The sequence below is a fragment of the Sturnus vulgaris genome, chromosome 5, assembly GCF_052056855.1.
Source record: "Sturnus vulgaris isolate bStuVul1 chromosome 5, bStuVul1.hap1, whole genome shotgun sequence".
NCBI lineage: Eukaryota > Metazoa > Chordata > Aves > Passeriformes > Sturnidae > Sturnus > Sturnus vulgaris.
In genome coordinates, this window is record NC_142247.1 from 45,982,567 (window position 1) to 46,000,201 (window position 17,635).

Genomic DNA, 17,635 nt, shown 5'->3' on the forward strand with positions numbered 1-17,635 from the left:
CTGCTTGTTGTAGAAGACAGATATTCAAAAGTAGCCCAGGAGCCCAGTCTGGGTGAGCATCCCAGAGTGGAACAGAAGGTGTGAACCAAGTGCTAGTCAAGAGCTATTATCAGGTACAGTGGGACAGACACAGAAGATTTTGCCAGTCTGCAAAAATCTACAGCCATCTTTGCCCTCACATATGAACACTGTATTTTTTTTTTGCAACCAAATTTGCTCTCTCTCTGTGCCTATCTGGTGCCCATGGGAATTTTGATTACTTTGAAGTTTCTTAATTCCACAGAATTCTGTGAATGGAGGTGAAGCCTGAGGAAGAAGGGGAAGGAGAAGGGTGGCATGGGGTAGGAGGGAGGAGCTGTCACACACTGCAGACTTTTGCTTTGCAGTCAGCTGGAGGTGCCCACGGCCTCCATCTCTGGGATGCTGCAGCAGTGGGCGAAAGAGAGCTGAACTACAGCTGGCAGATGCAGCGCTGCTGGGAGCTCAGCACAGCAAGCCGGAAAGAGAGATGAGGGGCATGTGAGAAAAGCTGGAGGTGAAGCAGACATGGCACGTGCTGTGAGAACAGCCTCTTGCTGCTGCAAAGGCACATGTGATGCGAGGAAAAACAGGCACCTGAGCTGCCAAGAGTAAAGCAGCAGGAGTTAAAAATTGACATTTTATGAATTTTTTTTATCCCATAAGAAGTTAAAGTCTAAAATTATGTAGTAGTGCCTACCTAGATGTTTTAGGAATACGTTGCAATCTGAGGCTCCAGGTGGAAATGGGCTCTGGTTCCTTGTGTAAAGAATGGACTCACTCTCTCATGAACTGTATATAATCTTAGTCTGGGGGTTTGCTAAATCTGAGAAACACTGTGCACAGAGGTGAGAGCATACCTGCCGTCTGAGGCAGATTTCTGCAGCTTAATATGTCTCCCAGTGACTCTGCTTAGTAGTGCCCCATCTGCATTTCATTTTATGGTGCTGCTAATGTGCTTCTGCCATGGGAAGGTCCTGCTCGAGGCATGGCCCCTAAGCAGGCAGGTCTGTCTTTGTCATCATATGTTATAGCATCTCTCCAAGCAGCTGTCAGTAAATCCAACAAAGGATAATCTCATTTCTTCTGCCCCATCTGAATTCCCTGCAGCAGTTCTGCTGGCCTGTGGAAATGGCTGCTCAGTGGGGCACACAGGGTGGACTGCCCTGATTGGAGAATATCCCAAAGGACCAAGTTTTAGCGAGTTGTAAGCAAAAAGAAAGTGTTTCATAACATGTTCTATTTTTCCTCAAGGGAAAAAAAATTATATTTAATTTTAAAAAATTATTAATAATATAAATTAATGGAACCTTCTGCATCAAAACTGATTTACCACAGTGTTACCACAAACACCATGTTATTCCCTCACTCTCATAGAATAATTTAGATTGAAAAAGACCTCTAAGATCATTGAGTTCAACTATTAACCCAGCACTACCAAGTCCACCATTAAAATATGTCCCTAAATGCCACACCTACACGTCTTTTAAATACCATTTCCCTGGGCAGCCTGTTCCAGTGTTTGACAACCATTTCCATGAAGGAGTTTTTTATCATATCCGATCTAAGCCTCTCCCGGCACAACTTGTGGCCATTTCCTCCCATCCCATCACTTTTTACTTGGGAGAAGAAACCAACCCCTACCTGTGTACTTTCAGGTAATTGAAGAGAGAGATGTGGCCAGAGCCTCTTTTCTCCAGGTTAAACACCCTCAGCTCCTTCAGACACTTCTTGCAAAGTTGTGCTCCAGCCCCTTCCCCAGCTCCTTTGCCTTTCTCTGGACACACCTCAAGGCCTGTGCTGTAGTGAGGGGCCCAGAACTGAACACAGCATTCAATGTGTGGCCTCACCAGTGCTGAGTACAGGGGAATGATCATTGCCCTAGTCTTGCTGGCCACACAGTTTCTGATGTTTCAGAAACTGCAAGCCAAGTCCTGTTGTCATCTTGAATGACCTTCTAAAGATGCTCATCTTTTATGCCTCCATTCTTCTTTTGGGCATTTTCTCTAAAGCACCTCTCCTGTGATGTTTAGGAACCTTTTAAGACTCTAGGCAAAAGTTGAAAGAAAGCTTCAGCCCAAAATGTTGTTATAGAAAAAGGAAAAGTAGTATCTAAGTCTCCACTGCAACCTCTCTATCTTATCCCTTGAACTGCTCATGTGCAGTTTTTATTAATGCTATTGGAAATTATGTTGTTATTAGACAAGATTTCCCTGAAAGTGTATTAAGGCAGAAAAATTGCTCCAGACTGGACTCATTGCAGAAAGACAAAAACACTAGACACAGTTTTGTGGGGGAAAGCGTATTACTGGAAATAGTGTCACACCTAACAGCGTTATTCTGCCTTAGCTTCTCAACAGTGAATAGAGAAAGATGTTAAGCAAGGAAATACCAGCTGTTCCAGTAACTGCATTACCACAGTGCAGTGGTAAATGTCACCAATAAAGCACAGTTTAAATCCACACTGCTCTTAAGGAAACATTTATACTTCTAGTGAACTAGAATTTGACAACTCTGTCTGGCAGAAGAAATTGCTTCTGGCACTTAGTTTTGTTCGGTCTTTGGTTTGTTTAATTTTGTTTTTCTAGGCATCCAGCATGTGTTGTGACCTCTTAGAAACCTGTGCAGATTTGCAAAGATACTGTGGGCATATTGTTCTCAGCTGTATCACAAGCCAGTGGTGAATAACAAAGATGAAATTTCTTATTGTTAGGAGGCTTAAGTTGATATATAATTTCCTTCTCCCCAGCAGTCCAAAAGAGGGCACCTTTGACTATTTTAAGCTTTCCAGTGACAGGGTTTATATGGGTTTTTTCCTTTATTGACATGCTTATGCACATAAATTTCTGTAGACCCTAAGGTGATATGATATTATTATAATACTTGTGGGTCAGGAATCCATTTTCTTGAACCTGAGCATAAACATACTGCAGATTTTGTTTCATTGAGCTAAAAGGAGTTAGGAATTGAGATAAAACCTGACAGCCTGAGCTAATATGTAATATGAACAGTTCTTTTTTACTGGAAAAACAGAAAACAAAGAGCACCTCCACAAAGCTTGAAATTAAAAAGAAATTACATTCTTCAAAAAGAAACAGACATAATGACTTTTTATTTAATAGCTTTAGCTCAAAGAATGAGAAGGAACAGAGAAAATGGGGATTATGGTTTAGGTTTTGTTTTACTACTTAAAAAAAAAAAAAAAGCAGGAAAATGCAGTGTTGGTGGGGGAGTTCCTTGGGAAATTCAGCAGTCCAGAAGATTGTCTAGTTACATCTTGTCTCTGTTTTCACTCTGGAGGTATGTAATGCAGTGATAAATGTGCCCAAAGTCCACTTCACTTTTAGTCAATGTTCCAGAGCTTCCAAGGTAGCCAAAGCCTATCCTGATGTGCAAGTGGAAGGTAGGTTGTGCATTAGGAAGAGCTTGAGCTCCCTTTGTAGAAGAATACAGTTTCCCCTTCAGTGCTTCTGGTATGAACCTTGTCAGGATGGTTCAGGCAAGGCCACCAAGCCAGCAGCAGCAGTTCCTGCAGATGCCCATCTGAGGGGTATTCCTATGCACATATGATATGTAATATTGAAGAGCAGCTGCTCAGTATTGGCTGACAGCTGCACTGAGGTAAGAGCTGTAGCCCCAGAGAATAAGGCTGACTTTTCTTTTGTTGCATCTGCGGCAGTAGCACAGTGTAAAGATCTCCTTTGTCCAATGCAACAGAAAATCTTCATCACTTACTCCCTGCAGAAATGTGAGTATTAACTCTGCCCTTATTTTTCATGGGATTCACAATTTATCCAGACTGAAAACTTGGAGTGGTTGGGCTGGGATGTGGTATGCCCAGTACTGAGCTTTTCAGCTGTCTCCAAGAATTCAGATCTCAGTGTAGCCATAACTGAAGTGTTCATTAACAGTTCTAGACAAGTCAGTTTGACTTTCAATGCATTTGTCAGACCTGCTGTGTTGCTATGGTCTACTGTGTGTTTTGGTGGTGGTTTTTTTACCTGACTGTCAAGAAAAGTGCCTTTACTTTTGCAAATACGTAGCTGAGTAGAGGAGATCTCAAAGGTAGTACTGAATCCAGGCTATTTCTTTTTCATGGTTTCCAACAGAATAGGGAAAAGACTTTCAAACATTTTCCTGATTTCTGCCATTGGACAGTAAGGAAGGTTGAACAGTAAGGAAGGTTCTTGAATGGGCATTGGCCACGTGGACTACTGTGCTGGTTTCACCTGGGGAAGGACAGATTCAGAGGTTTTTCTCTATGAGAACTTCCTCTGTGAGTTGATGGGACCAATTGAAGGCTGGTTTGGTTATTGACAGCCTGAACAACCAATTGGAGAAAGTTAGTTAGCTCTGTACACACACATTTTGAAGGAAGTAACTCGGAAAAGAGCTCTCTTTCTTTTCCAGCAGAAGCGCAGGTAGCAGGGCCCAGGACTGGCTCCACTGCAGGCCTGCGGGCCTGGCAGGGGGGCAGGGCTGGGCCCCCTGTCTGGGGAGCTAGCATGGCCCAGCAGGGAAGAGGGGTGGCCATCAACAGCGAGTGCCAGTTGAACCTACGGAGGCTGATTGAGGTCCCAGCAGTTCCCCCTCCTCCCCCAACTCCCCCATTTCCAGCAGGGCCTGAGGTTTGCCAAGATCCTGGCACAGTTCCAACATTGTAGCCTTGCTTGCTTTCCCTCTGTGAAATCTTAACTCTTTCAATGATCAGATAAGACTTGCAGATTTTCAGTCCTCCCCGGAGTGAGAAGGAAAAAATAAAAGACCTAAGTTTCTTTAGGTGGAAGGAGAATGAGGAGATACTGTGAAGATGGCTGAAAAATCCTTTTGTAAGATTGTAGGGATGAACTGATGTACTGAATATTCCTATAAACCATGGAGAAAGACATGGGGGGTTGGAGATGTTCCATTTGATAGATTGTTAATTAAAACAACATTTGTGTTGAGAGTCCTTTGCCCCGAGGAGAAAAGGGGATCTCTTTTTCTAGAGATGAAGCATGAACAGAGAAAAAGAGAGATGAAGATAATTTTTCGTTTGGAACAGTTCATTCTTAAAAGTAAATACCTCATGAGTTTAACATGGCCCATAAGCACATCTTTGGGAAAGCTGTGAAGATGGGAGGAGGTTCACAAATTTGCAAGTTTTTCCCCGGGCGGATGCAAATCGTGAAAGTGAAGGCACGAGAGGACTGTTTTTTTCCTTCCTGTGGAGAAGTCCCTATGGCCTGAGGCAACTTCTCTCTCAGAAGTGAAGTGAAAAGGACTATTCAAGTTGGGAACTGACTGAAGTAGTTTTTTGTATGTTTGTTTTGTTGTTATGAAGGTTGGGAGAGGGAAGGAAAGAGTGGTCTGAAGATCTTATTCTGAATTTGCTTTCCTTTCTCTTTCTTTGTGTAGTTAATAAAGTTTTTAAAAACCTTTTAGGTTTTACACCTGCCTTGCTCTTTTGCTCCTGGTTCTGTCTCACAACAGAAAATGAGTATATTTAAATTGGCAAGTCAAAACTATAACAACTACATACCATTTTAAAGGGATTTGCATTGCAGGCAATGCATTTTGAGAACTCCAGGCCAACATGCTGAGGCAATTGTTCAGTTTGTCAGGGGTTCAAGTAATGCCCTGGGTAGCGTATTATAATAGATGACTTAAATACATCTGTGAGATGCCAAGCATGTATAGGAAACTTTGAAGTTGCTTTGATGGCATCTTCAGTAGAGAATTTTAAGCAATATGGTCTTGATACTGATGAAATACTATGGACAGCTGTCTTAGAAGAAATTAGGACCCGAGCTGACATTTCCAGCATAGTGTCCCACTGAAGGTAGCATTCAGCACCATTGTGCATCCACTCGGATGCTCATTCACAGAATGGTAAGTTTCCCTACTTCAAGTATAGCTCAGGAATTATGCAGGAGCCAAACAATTACTGTAATGAGCTCCCCCCACCTATTTAATCATAATTAGTCAGAGAATATTTGAAGTAAGTGACATTTCCTGTGATCTTTCCCCAGCAAATTCTATTATCAATGTTATCATAAAAAGAAAAGAACAGAGGGATGATATTGGATAGAGCAACTGGCTTGTGTTTATGGTGGTTCCTCATAAGTTCCCCAGTGTGTCCCACTGTGACATCTTTGTCATATCAAAAGATACCGGAAGAGGTGGAGCTTAGTAGTCTGTTTGAAACATTGTGTTTTCAAACATATGAGTGATTTATGGTTAGATGAAAGGATTTTCAGATTCTTTCTATTGATCTGGTTTCTTACTTGTTTTCTTAAGCTGTTCAAAAATTACATTTTCAGATATTTTGTTGAGATTTCACTATAAGACGAAGTTTGAGAATCAGAATGTGATTTCATTTTATTGTTTCAACTCTGTTAACATTTGTGGTTCATTGTGATTGGATGTGAAGAAAGAGGAGAAGCAGTAACTTTAACTAAAATAATTTTGTTTCTTATCCAAGAGCAAAAGATTTATCTAATGTGTTGTATATCTACACTGCTTATCTTTGAGACATCAAATGCAGTGATATCTGAAGCCTGTGCCTTTCCAGATGGAGGCAGAGGAATACTTGAAGGTATCAGAAATTTTGAATAGCAGAACGATATTATTTTTCAGAAACAAACTTCAGGATTGGTACATGTTGATTACAAAGCTGAAGATAACACACCCAATGACTCTTGCAAAGTTATCATGAACAATTTACAAACTCAAATGAACAAATATCTGTATCATTCTGACAAAACTTAATGGGCAGTGTAATGGGCAGTGACAGCAGAAAATTCAGTGAAGGGCGCATGGACTATTCACAGTCCATGCAGTATTTTCATGGCGTCTGCAAATGAAATCAAGAAAAGGAAACTTCTGTTCTGCATTTAATTTTCACTGTTATGGAAAATACTAAAACCATAAAAAACGGAGCATATATATGTTTGTGTAAATACACAAGTGTTTATATACACACATATGTAGACACATACATCCAGTGGCTATCATACTGCTGAAGCCAGAGGTTATAGCTAACAGTTCAAATCACAAATAACTGCAATAAAGATTTGAACAATGTAGGAAGGAATAATTCTAAATTTTAATTTCCTTGGAAGAGTGAGATAAAGCTACAACAGTCATGTTGCAACCAGTCACATTACTATTGTTGTATATCTGCAAGCAAAAAGATTGACATCTGAGGTGTCTGTAAAAATGATTTTTAATAGATTAATCCAGAGTATAAAAAAATAATAGGAGAGTGTTGCATTGTGACATGTTGTAACATTTGAATAGTCAGTCCCAAATTGATAACTCTTTGAGAACTGAACTTATGAGAGCTAAGAGATAACCACTGTTCTTCCAATTTGGATGATAAATATAAAATTGGTAAAACATAGTAGCTCTACAGCATGTAAAAAAATATCAATAAAATTATGTTCACTCCATAAACATCGTGAAGCTTGAAAAACGATAGCTAATCCTTCTTCCATAAGAGAACTTTCTGGAAGACATACCTGCTACATACTTTATGATATGGATCTCATATTTCCCTGCAAATGTGGAGGGGAAAACATGTCTGCACTGTTAAGATTTCTAAAATTTTAATTAAGAGTTAAGGTGAGCAAAATCAGATCTCCTATTTCAAGATCAATTTTCTCTTAAATAGGACGAACAGCAAACATGGATTGTGTAAGCGAAACAAAGAGAATGTGCTTGGATTAAGGCTTGTTCATCCTTGTTTGCAATCAGTGTGTCATTGGGATATCCAGGAATGTTCTTATACAGAGAGCGTGAGGCTCATACGTTAATATCTGAGCAGCTGAAATACAAAGAATGTGTGGTAATTTATTCTCTTTACTGGTTTTCATTACAAGGCTTTTTATTCTGGGTAAGCTTCTCCTGCAAACTTCCTGTAAATGTAGGTTTTGTGACATGAATCCATGGGGACTGTCTGTCTGATTTGAAGTTGCTAATGCATTTGGCATATTGCTGAAGCATTTGCTCATCTAATACCACCTCCTTGAATCATGAATTACATTCAGGTTTTGTTCTTGGCCTCCTTCTCTTCAGCTTTTCTTTTCGTGGTATGTGCAGCAATGAGCACATCCAAATCTATTTCTCAGTTTCTAATCTTACTGGCTCAGATTTGGTTTTGAAAGCATTCTGTGTAGCTGTTCCAACAAAGTTTGCAGAACCAAAATTGCAGGTGCAAATGCTGAAAATCTGAATGCATACCGTGCCCCAGGTGTCAGACGTAAGAAGAAGGAGATCCTTTTAGTAAGGAAAAGATGGCCAGGATCCGATTGTGAAGCTTTAGATACATATATATGTATTTATATGTGTATTTATATGTGTGTATATGTATATATATGGTTGTATTTTACATGAGATAACTAGAGATGCTTTTTTTTTGATGAGCAGCATGGCTGTGCTAGTCGAGGTGCTGCTGGCTAACCTGAGCCACGCCTTTGGGAGCAAATGATAAAGCACAATGTAATTGGATGGGAGTCACTGCCTTAGGAATGAGCTCTCTGCACCGATAGAGCAGGACTCTTGGGAAGCCTGTGGAGTGTCCCCACTTTCCTCCCACTTTAGTCTGCTAAAATAGGTGGTACTAATGCTGTAGTGCTTATCCTCCTTGTGATGGTTTTATGTAAATAGGAGCATGCCCAAATGCATTGATCATTTCTAATAGACAGATTTGCTTTGATGGCTTAGATGTATCTATTGACTGCAAATGCTCTTTCTTTACATGGTGGGGAATCCTAGGTTTGTTTTAGGCTTTTATGTTTTTTCTCTGGGATGTTATTAGCAATGTACCTGTAGATGAAATCAGAAACCTGTTTATCTGTTGCCCATGGAATAGTGTCTTACTATACTAGAAATCTCCATGATTTAAACATTGATTTTTATGAAAAAAACAGTAGTCCATGTGACTATGACAGTAAAGTCCTAAATAAATCAATGCTTATATGGTCAGTGGTTTTCCTGCATTTGTTTTTCAAATTCAGCTGCTTCTTATATGTCTCTAAACACTTTTATGTCCATAGCATTCTTTGCCAAAGTTGTCACATTAATGAAGAGATTAAATAGGACAGACATCTGGCCATCATATGAGGAGAACAAAAGCCACTCAAACACTGTGCCGCTCAAAGCTCAGAACATGTGGCTGAGTGTGGAAACTTGGGATGGTATGGTTTCTGATAAAGATGGATGAAAGCAAAGTCTGGTTGGATGAAAACTTATCTAAAAGGAAGCCCGAACTTCTCTGGGTCAACATGACCAACTGGCAAGTATATATGCCAGTGCAAATAATCACTGATAGTCACGGTGGGAAGTTTGGGATGGAGTGACAGGCCAAGCCATGAGACATTTGTGAGACGCAAGTATATTCTCATACCACTTCCAAAAATGAAGTATTTGTTGGAAGAGATAATCTTGGTGAAGAGACAGTAAAAAAAAATTCCTTAAACCGTAGAGGCACCAAAACTGCCTGGAAAGTGCAGTGAAGAAACAGTACTTGCAGCATTGTACAAAGTAGCTATGGATGCCAGTACAGTATCCGTGTATGATCCTTTTCAGGAGATGTTCAAGTATGACATCAAATCATGAGAAATAAACGTAATTGATCTCCTTCATCAGCAGTAGAAAAACTGTATCAGGGAAGCTGTTTTGCCAAATGCTAGAAATTTAAGCAAGAATGTTTTTCTGACATATGTGTCTATGGAGGTCACTTGACACAGCCTGCCTGTTCCACTCTGCTCTGGCTCACCCTGGCTAGCTCCACAGGCAGACCAGCGCCAAGAATGGCCCCTTCCAGGATAGCAAGAAACCCGGAATGTGGGTAGGGCTCTGAACCCTTGTGGTTGTCCACGTCTGGAGAGGAGCAAAGGATCAAGAGAGAGTCCTTTTGTGATTCCAAAGGGGTTTATTAGGAGAGTGGGAGAGAGGCAACTGGGATCGAGGAAAGGACACCACAAAAGACAAGGATCAAAGGGTGGCAGCAACTTAAATAGGGGACCTCCCCCATGGGAGGGTACAATGCCATAACCAATCAGGGTAACTTAGGGGCGTAACTCAAGGCAGGATTACATAAATACTGAACCAATAGGGGGGTAACATAGGCGGGGTACAGTACAGAGTAACAAATCATTTACCAAGGAGGGGATGATGGGCACAGAACTTGCTGGAACAATAGGAGGGGCCGGGGGGGTTGACAGTTTTTTGGGCGACGGACAGGGAATTCTCTAGAAATAGGGAAGGGACAAAGGTGGATTGACAAGGGTAACGGCGGGAATTAGGGAGACTGAAATACAACAACAGAGGGGGTACAACAACAGAATGAACCATTTAACATGGGGGAAAACAAGGATAAAATAATGTACCACAACAGTCACTGAAAGTTATGGGTCCAGAAGTGTACAGAAAACTGTGGACCAAATGTGTCTGAGAGAGTTTCTTCAATATTGGTAGGCTCATGGAATCATTTAGGTGGGAAAGGCCCTTAGGATCATCAAGTCCAACCATTAACCCAGCACTTCCAAGTCCACCACTAAACCACGTCCATAAGTGCCACACCTACTAGGCTTTTAAATACCTCCAGGGATACTCCACCATTTCCCTGGGCAGCCCGTAGCAGTGCTTGACAATGTTCCTGTGAAGAAATTTTTTGTAATATCCAAGCTAAGCCTCCCCTGGCACAACTTGAGCCTGTTTCCTCTTTCCTATTGCTTGTTACTTCGGAGAAGAGACCAACACTCACCACTTCCACCAATGGAAGTCTTGATCAAGATTGACTGAAACAAGAGAAAGAGCAGTGGGCTTTCCAGAGGACAGAAGGGCCATGTGAGATTTGGAAGGGGTTTTGAGTCAGTGATTCTCACCTGAAATGGAGTTGAATTTCATTTATGACTCAACTGGAGAGCCATATGATTATCTGCAATGGAGATTGATGGGGGATCAAGCAGTTATGTGATAGTTAATGTTGGGAGAGCATTTCTGCAACTCTGCCAAATCTGTCACACTCAGGCTAGATAAGAAATCACATCTTGGTGTTTTGAGGGGTGGTAATTGGTGGACTCTTCATCTTCAGATGATCCCTAGGTTATTTCCAGCTGTAATGCTGCAGGATCAATACCATGTAGACATGAGGGCTCATCACATAGGCTTGGCTGGAGAAATGCACCAGCTTTTGTATAGCACTCAGTAATCTTCATCCTTTAAGTGATCCTTGGACCCCTAAAGACCTTACCCTAAGGTCCTTTCCCTAAGGATTAAAAGTCTTTTGTCTTTAAATGTCTCTGTTCTCCAGCATTTCATGTTGCTAAAGGTCACAGCTATATTTGGCTTTAATTTATTAAGGCATAATAAATTTATAGTGTATATTTTAACAAGTTGTTGCTGCATAGGTGCACTGATCAAGAGTCAGAAAGTTTCTTTATAATAATGGCTTATAATGCTTCAAAACTGTTTTACTGATGTGAAAGGTATCTGTCAGTAGTAAAACTTGGTTATTTTAGAAAATTGTTTAAAACATTAGCAGTTTGAGAAATGTTGGCTGTAATTTAATTTCTGGGTTTATATTCTAGCAAATGATGGCTTGTTTCAACCATTTCTCAAGCAACCATATTAATACCTCTGTAGGTACAGTATTCTCAAGAGTGGAAGACGCTGTCAGACAAAATGCAGGTGGTTCACATTGCTTCTACCTAGCTGGGATAATATTTTATATCTATGTATTTATATAGACATATAAATATTTTTTTTACTCTCTGCAAATCAAGTGCCTTTCTGACTGAACTCTCAAAACTGTCAGTATTCAAACCATAGCAATTAATACCATTTCATATAGTTTTATTCAGGACATCTTACATCCCTTCTAGGTAGCTGTATTTTGGATTGGATTTGTTCACAAGGCAGTAGTTTGGGCTGGTATTGAGAATTGGTAGTCTTTGCTTTATGCATTGAAGTTGTTCATAGATATCCTTCCATTATCATGAAGATTTTGGCTGAAGTAATACCTTCAGTAATACCTGAAGAAGCTCTCCAATTATAAAAAGTTGGTAACTTCATTTTTTGGTGAAGTTCTCTCAGATTGAGGGCCATGTTTTTGATGCTCCATTGAGTTGACTATATATTCTTTTCAAATTTGATTTTGCAGATCCCTTAAAATAGTTTTAATCACTGATGTATTCTGTAATAAAATTTCTTGTATCTTTTTTTAATTGGTATTTGTATTTATAAGCAAAATGAAAAACACTCTTGAGTGGAAAATGGTAAGAGAATTGTGGAGGTTAGACTTTGTGAAATGTACATAAATATAACTCTTCATTTGGAGTAAGGAACAATTAAGAGGATGGTGATGGTATTTCATTCCAAGGATGGTCAAGAATGTTCTGTTTTTGTGGTTACTGCGCTAAAAAGAGAAAGAAAGGACAGCAACACACATGGACCTCTTTAGGGAAAAAAGGCCAACTTTATTTTACGGACAACCTTTATTTAAAGTACATTATGTGGAGCTAGGACAGGATAGTAGCTCATTGGACAATTGGGAAAAATATCCATGGGAGAGTACCTCAGGATGTATCCCACGGGAAAGACACCAGGTGTTAATCTTTATTATGAATTCTGTTTTTACCTATTATCACCTTGGGAGACTTCCTCCCTAACTGAAGCTGTAGTCAGTTTGTCAGCCTGGGAATGGAACTGAGAGTCAGGAGAAATTCAGGCCTGAAATAGAATTTCCAAGCTGTAATTCCCTAGCTCTCTTAATGTGTGTGTCCACATGTTTTATCTGGAAATACTTCTGATTCCTCATAGTCATGTGGTATCATGCTTGCCAAACATCTCTTGCTGCTGCACTGTATTCCACATCAGTAATTTGGCAGAGAGGTGCTGGGATTTTGCAAGTTCTTAACACTAAACATTTGTGTTTTCTTGTTTCCTGTCTGTGTCCGAGATCACATCTACTCAGTTTTGTAAAAATTTGTGGTTGGGGTTGGTTTTTTTGTTTAATTGTCTATTCCTTTGTTACTTGAGGGAACCTCTTCAGAGTAAAATGTGTCCTTTAACTGATTTGGTAAACCCTACAGTAATGTGATGACAATAATTAATGTAAAATAGGAGTTTTCTTTGATTTTTATTGGATGCCAGATTTTTGTCTCTTAGGTTGCTTTGCAAAAAATAACTCAGATTATCAGATACTATTTTTATACTGTAAAAGTGATTGATATTCATGCCTTAAGGCAATTGTGGTTATCCATTGAAGAAGTTTAATGGTATCAGGTTCTGTGTACATTGCATTCACGTGTCTTCCCTGTAATTGTTTTCTCTTTTCTCAAAACTACCCTGACTTCAGGAGCAGGAGTGGCTTCTGTGTACACAAACTGTGAAGCCATGTATCTTGGATAAAATACAAGGAAAACATCATTAACTTGGATAAAATACAAGGAAAACATCATTAACGGCTGTGGTTCAATCAAGTCCTCTCTTTATACTCAGCAGTTCCCATGGGCTCTCAGTGAGTTTACAGCTTCTTTTTATCTTCTGTCTAGGGACATTAGACAAAGATGGTACAACCCCATGATGTGGCAAAAATAATTTGATTCTTGTCCTTTCTTTTTTTTTTCTTAGAGCCTTCTAAAGGTAAGGTTGGAAATGTTATCCTGGTTTGTTTGCTTTTGAGCCAGGTTGCTATGATTTCACCTCAGGACTTGAGTGTGAGGCTTCTGTGCTTTAATTCCTTTCTACTACTGGTGGGGCTGTCTGGATTTAGACCAGACTCACTGAGGATGAATCTGATGGGGATGAGCAGAGCCTCATGTTGCCTTCCTGCTTAAAATTTTGGGAGCCAAGGAAGGATATGTAATCCCTGACCATGACTCTGGGTCCTGACATTCAAATGTAAGAAAGCAAATGAGTTTTCCAGAAACAGCTGTAAGGAGAGGGACTCCGAGTGATAGATGTTAGCTGAGAAGACATCAGTATCTCTAGATTGTGAGTTTTTGGTTTGACTACTAGGAAACATGTCTCTATTGAAATTCTTCTTTGCCATTGAATTTGGCAAATTTTGATCTCCTTCAAGTTGCATCTTTTTGCTATCTTTGTTGTTTTGCTGCAGCTGGAAATAGCCATTCAATACTCATGTCACCCAGTGTAAAATAATGTCATTTTCACATATATGTTGAATAATTAATGTTATGTATAGAAAATTTAAAGTTCTGTCTATGGAGGCATATATCAATCAGGAGAATGACATATCCAGTTGCATCTTTTCTGAGGCAGAGGGTAGACTCGAAGTCATTCAACTATTTCCAGACATGCAACATTTCAAACTACTAATGCAACGTTAGTTTCCTAAATGCATCATTAAGTACTGGTACAGTCTTTCAGGGCTTTTGTTCCGATTGTGATAAAAGTGGACGATTCTATTAAGCAATCAAGTAATTGATAATAGCTTTAATGTCCTGGGGGATGTATGCAGCTTTCCCTGTGTCACCCCAAAACTTTAAACGGTGGATTTAATTTATTTGCTGGTTCTAGCTCTCTGATCAGTGCATGGCTCCTACCACACCCTAGCATGTGAATTTTATAGTGTACTTAAGCCAGGAGTTGAAAGTATAGTGATGACAACTAATGAATTGTTTAATAATCTTGTTAAGGATGGATATGAAAAGGGATATAACTAGAAATTAGGATGATAGGAAAGACACACTGCATTAAATTACACCATGTTAGTAGTTTTGCCATTGCTATAAGTATAGGCAGCTGTAGCAGCTAAATAGACAGAGTTATACTGTAGTTCTCTCTGGCTTTTGTACCAGTCACATTGTTCTAGTGCTACAATGGCTTCTCTCAGACTGCCCATTCATCTTTTTTTCTGAAATGTATTAAGAATGTACAGCAAACTCCTTTTTCCAAGGCACAAATCTCTTTTTCCCCTCAGTTTTGAAGGAAGCTCAGCTTTTTTATAAGGTCTGATGCATTCTATACTGGGGGAAAACAGATATTATTTCTTCCTAAAAATGCGTCCTCTCAATTGAAACACTTAAATGCCCTGTAAACTGATAGGACTCATTTAAAGGAATACCAATAAATGAAAGCATTTGAAAAATAATGCCAAATATATCTGTATTTCATGTGTAGTTATAAATAACGTTGTAGAAAGAAGCAATAGTTTAGTATTCTAAAGCTAGGGAATCTATTTTCTTAGTGGGAAAAAAAGTACATTAAGTATGCTATTGCTTTCTTCACCTCCACATTAAAATGTATATTTTTACTTGGATTGTACAGAAAACCTTTTCATAGAATTAAAGTTAAATTACTTTTGACAGTTGATATTGATTAATCACCAGTTTTTCACTGAAATAATTCTGTTTTTCAGTGTTGAAAAATCGGATTCCACAAGGAATTATACACAGTGAGAAACATCAATCATATTTGTATAAAATCTGAAAGATGGGAAGCATGTTATTTTAATGCATGCTTGTATATTTTATTTGGAGGTAAGAGTGACCTTTCTTTTGTTACCTTAAAAACAGATAGTGAGGTAGAGAGAGAATTAGAGAATTTTGGCTGAAAGATGACTGGCAAGTCAGCATGTCTTTGTGAGTTTTTCATGGCCTCCCACAATTGCTTGGTGTAGGCACCAAGGGTAAAGGAGAAATATTAAGCTGGATGCAAGTGCAGTTTGATACAGGTTTCCATTAAATAAACTGTTGTGTGTGTCTGAGCATCATGAGGGTTTTAAAAGTTTTTAAAGGCAGAATGAGTCCCAAGACCCATGAAGGAACCTTGAAAAACTCATTTTATGCCCTACTCAGCTTTATCTTCTGAATGAACAGTACAGTAGGTGAAGTACTAAGTGGCTCAGTCTTCCTTCCCGGCTGGAGCTTAACATAGGTGTTAACATTGGAAGACCTTTTGTATTTCCAGTTTTGCAAACTGGAAGACAAATTTGCAAGGACTTAAAAAAATTACGAATACTTATTGTATCTGTAGATGCAGAAGAAGTGCTTGGGCACAGATTAAGTACTGGACTCATTTTGAAGGAAGTTATTAAACCATAAAGTATAAAATTCTGACATTTTACTTGGTAGCAGTTTTAATACAGGGATTTTTACTGTGCCACAGATAGAGTAGTGCTGTATATAAGACATTCAGATGAAGTTCTAATTGGGGGTTAAATTACTTCCAGCCATAGTAAGAAGCTAAATTCCGTGGGATAAGGAAAATTTTCAAAGATTGAGATGAAAGATTTCAAACAAGATCACATTCTGTTTTATAGCTGGATCTTAATGAGTTTTACTTCATAAGTCTATGTTTTAATTATCTTCTGTGTATTAGCATGAGCCATCCAGCATGTTTGCGTGTGTTAATTCTTTCAAAAGTTATTTATATATAAATAATTTTATCTGAATTTTGTGCACATTAATTAGTCTTGTAGGGTTTGATTCTCCAAGAATCTGCATAAATATTTGAAAAATTGCATCCCAGTGAAAATACTGCTGCACCTTGTGTCTTAATAGAAATAGTAGAACTCGTTGGAAAAAATCACATTAAAATGAGTATTGAGAAGCATTTTGCTGCCCTTCCCACTTCATTTCATCAGAATTCTGGTGATACTGTAAGTCTGATCACTGTGTTAATGCAGGTCATTTGGGAGATTAGGCTGGCAGCCATTAGCATTGTTATTACCTTTCAAACTTACGGTGCTTGGTAAATTATGAAGTACTGCAAGAGATGTAGCTGTATGTTTTCTATATTTCTTGAAAATTTTTCAAGGATATTGTATATGCTAAACAAACATTTCTAATGCTGCAGTAGGGTTCTTAATTGGATAGAATATGTAACATACAGCCATAGATTTATATCCCCAGAAATTATAAATGATAGTGGTTGGAGTTGCTCTTATGCAAATGTAATTACTGGCAGGAAGAAGCAGCACTTCACTTCATTATGCATTCTGCTTTTGTCTTTTTGGTGGCTTTGCAGCATTATGCTTGTACATTACTATGAGCATCTTTGGCATTTGTTAAAAAACTTTACCATATTTATGCAGGTATTAAGACAGTAAGCATGTATTAGTAGGTGAGACATTTGGATCGATATAGATTTATATGCATACAGGAAAGCACATATGGCATGCATATACATAATGCTTTGTCTTTTTGCACATTCTGAGAGATATGAAAGTTATTATAAGCAAAATCAGCCTCAAGACAATCAAACTACAGTGAAAGAACCTTGAAAAACCTATTTGGTGGCACCCATTATACTCTGAGTTGCTGTTGCAGAAGCATGTGCTGAGCATTAGACCAACGTTTGACATATGGCAGGTGTCTTACTTTTCAGCCCTTACAAATCTCCCGATATCTGAGAATGTATATTCAGTTCAACTGCAGTAGCTCAGGCACTATGACATCTTCAGGTTCTTACAATAAAGAACATTCTCATAGATTATAGAAAGATTTGGCAAAAGTATTTAGTTTGCAGTTAGGGGCTTCTGCAAGTCATCCTTCAACTTGCAAATATTCTGGTTTTAGTTTTTCCTACTTTGTTGAACCAAATCCCCTTTGAAACAAATAGTAGGATTTTTAGTGTAAGTTTTATGAATTCAGGTTTTCAAAAC

The 17,635-nt window shown here is 39.0% G+C and overlaps 1 protein-coding gene across 11 annotated transcripts in view; it reads left to right on the forward strand.

The window, feature by feature from the left end:
• GRIP1 (glutamate receptor interacting protein 1) overlaps nt 1-17,635 on the forward strand; it is a 348,068-nt gene that overhangs the window by 190,819 nt on the left and 139,614 nt on the right. The window lies entirely within an intron of this gene.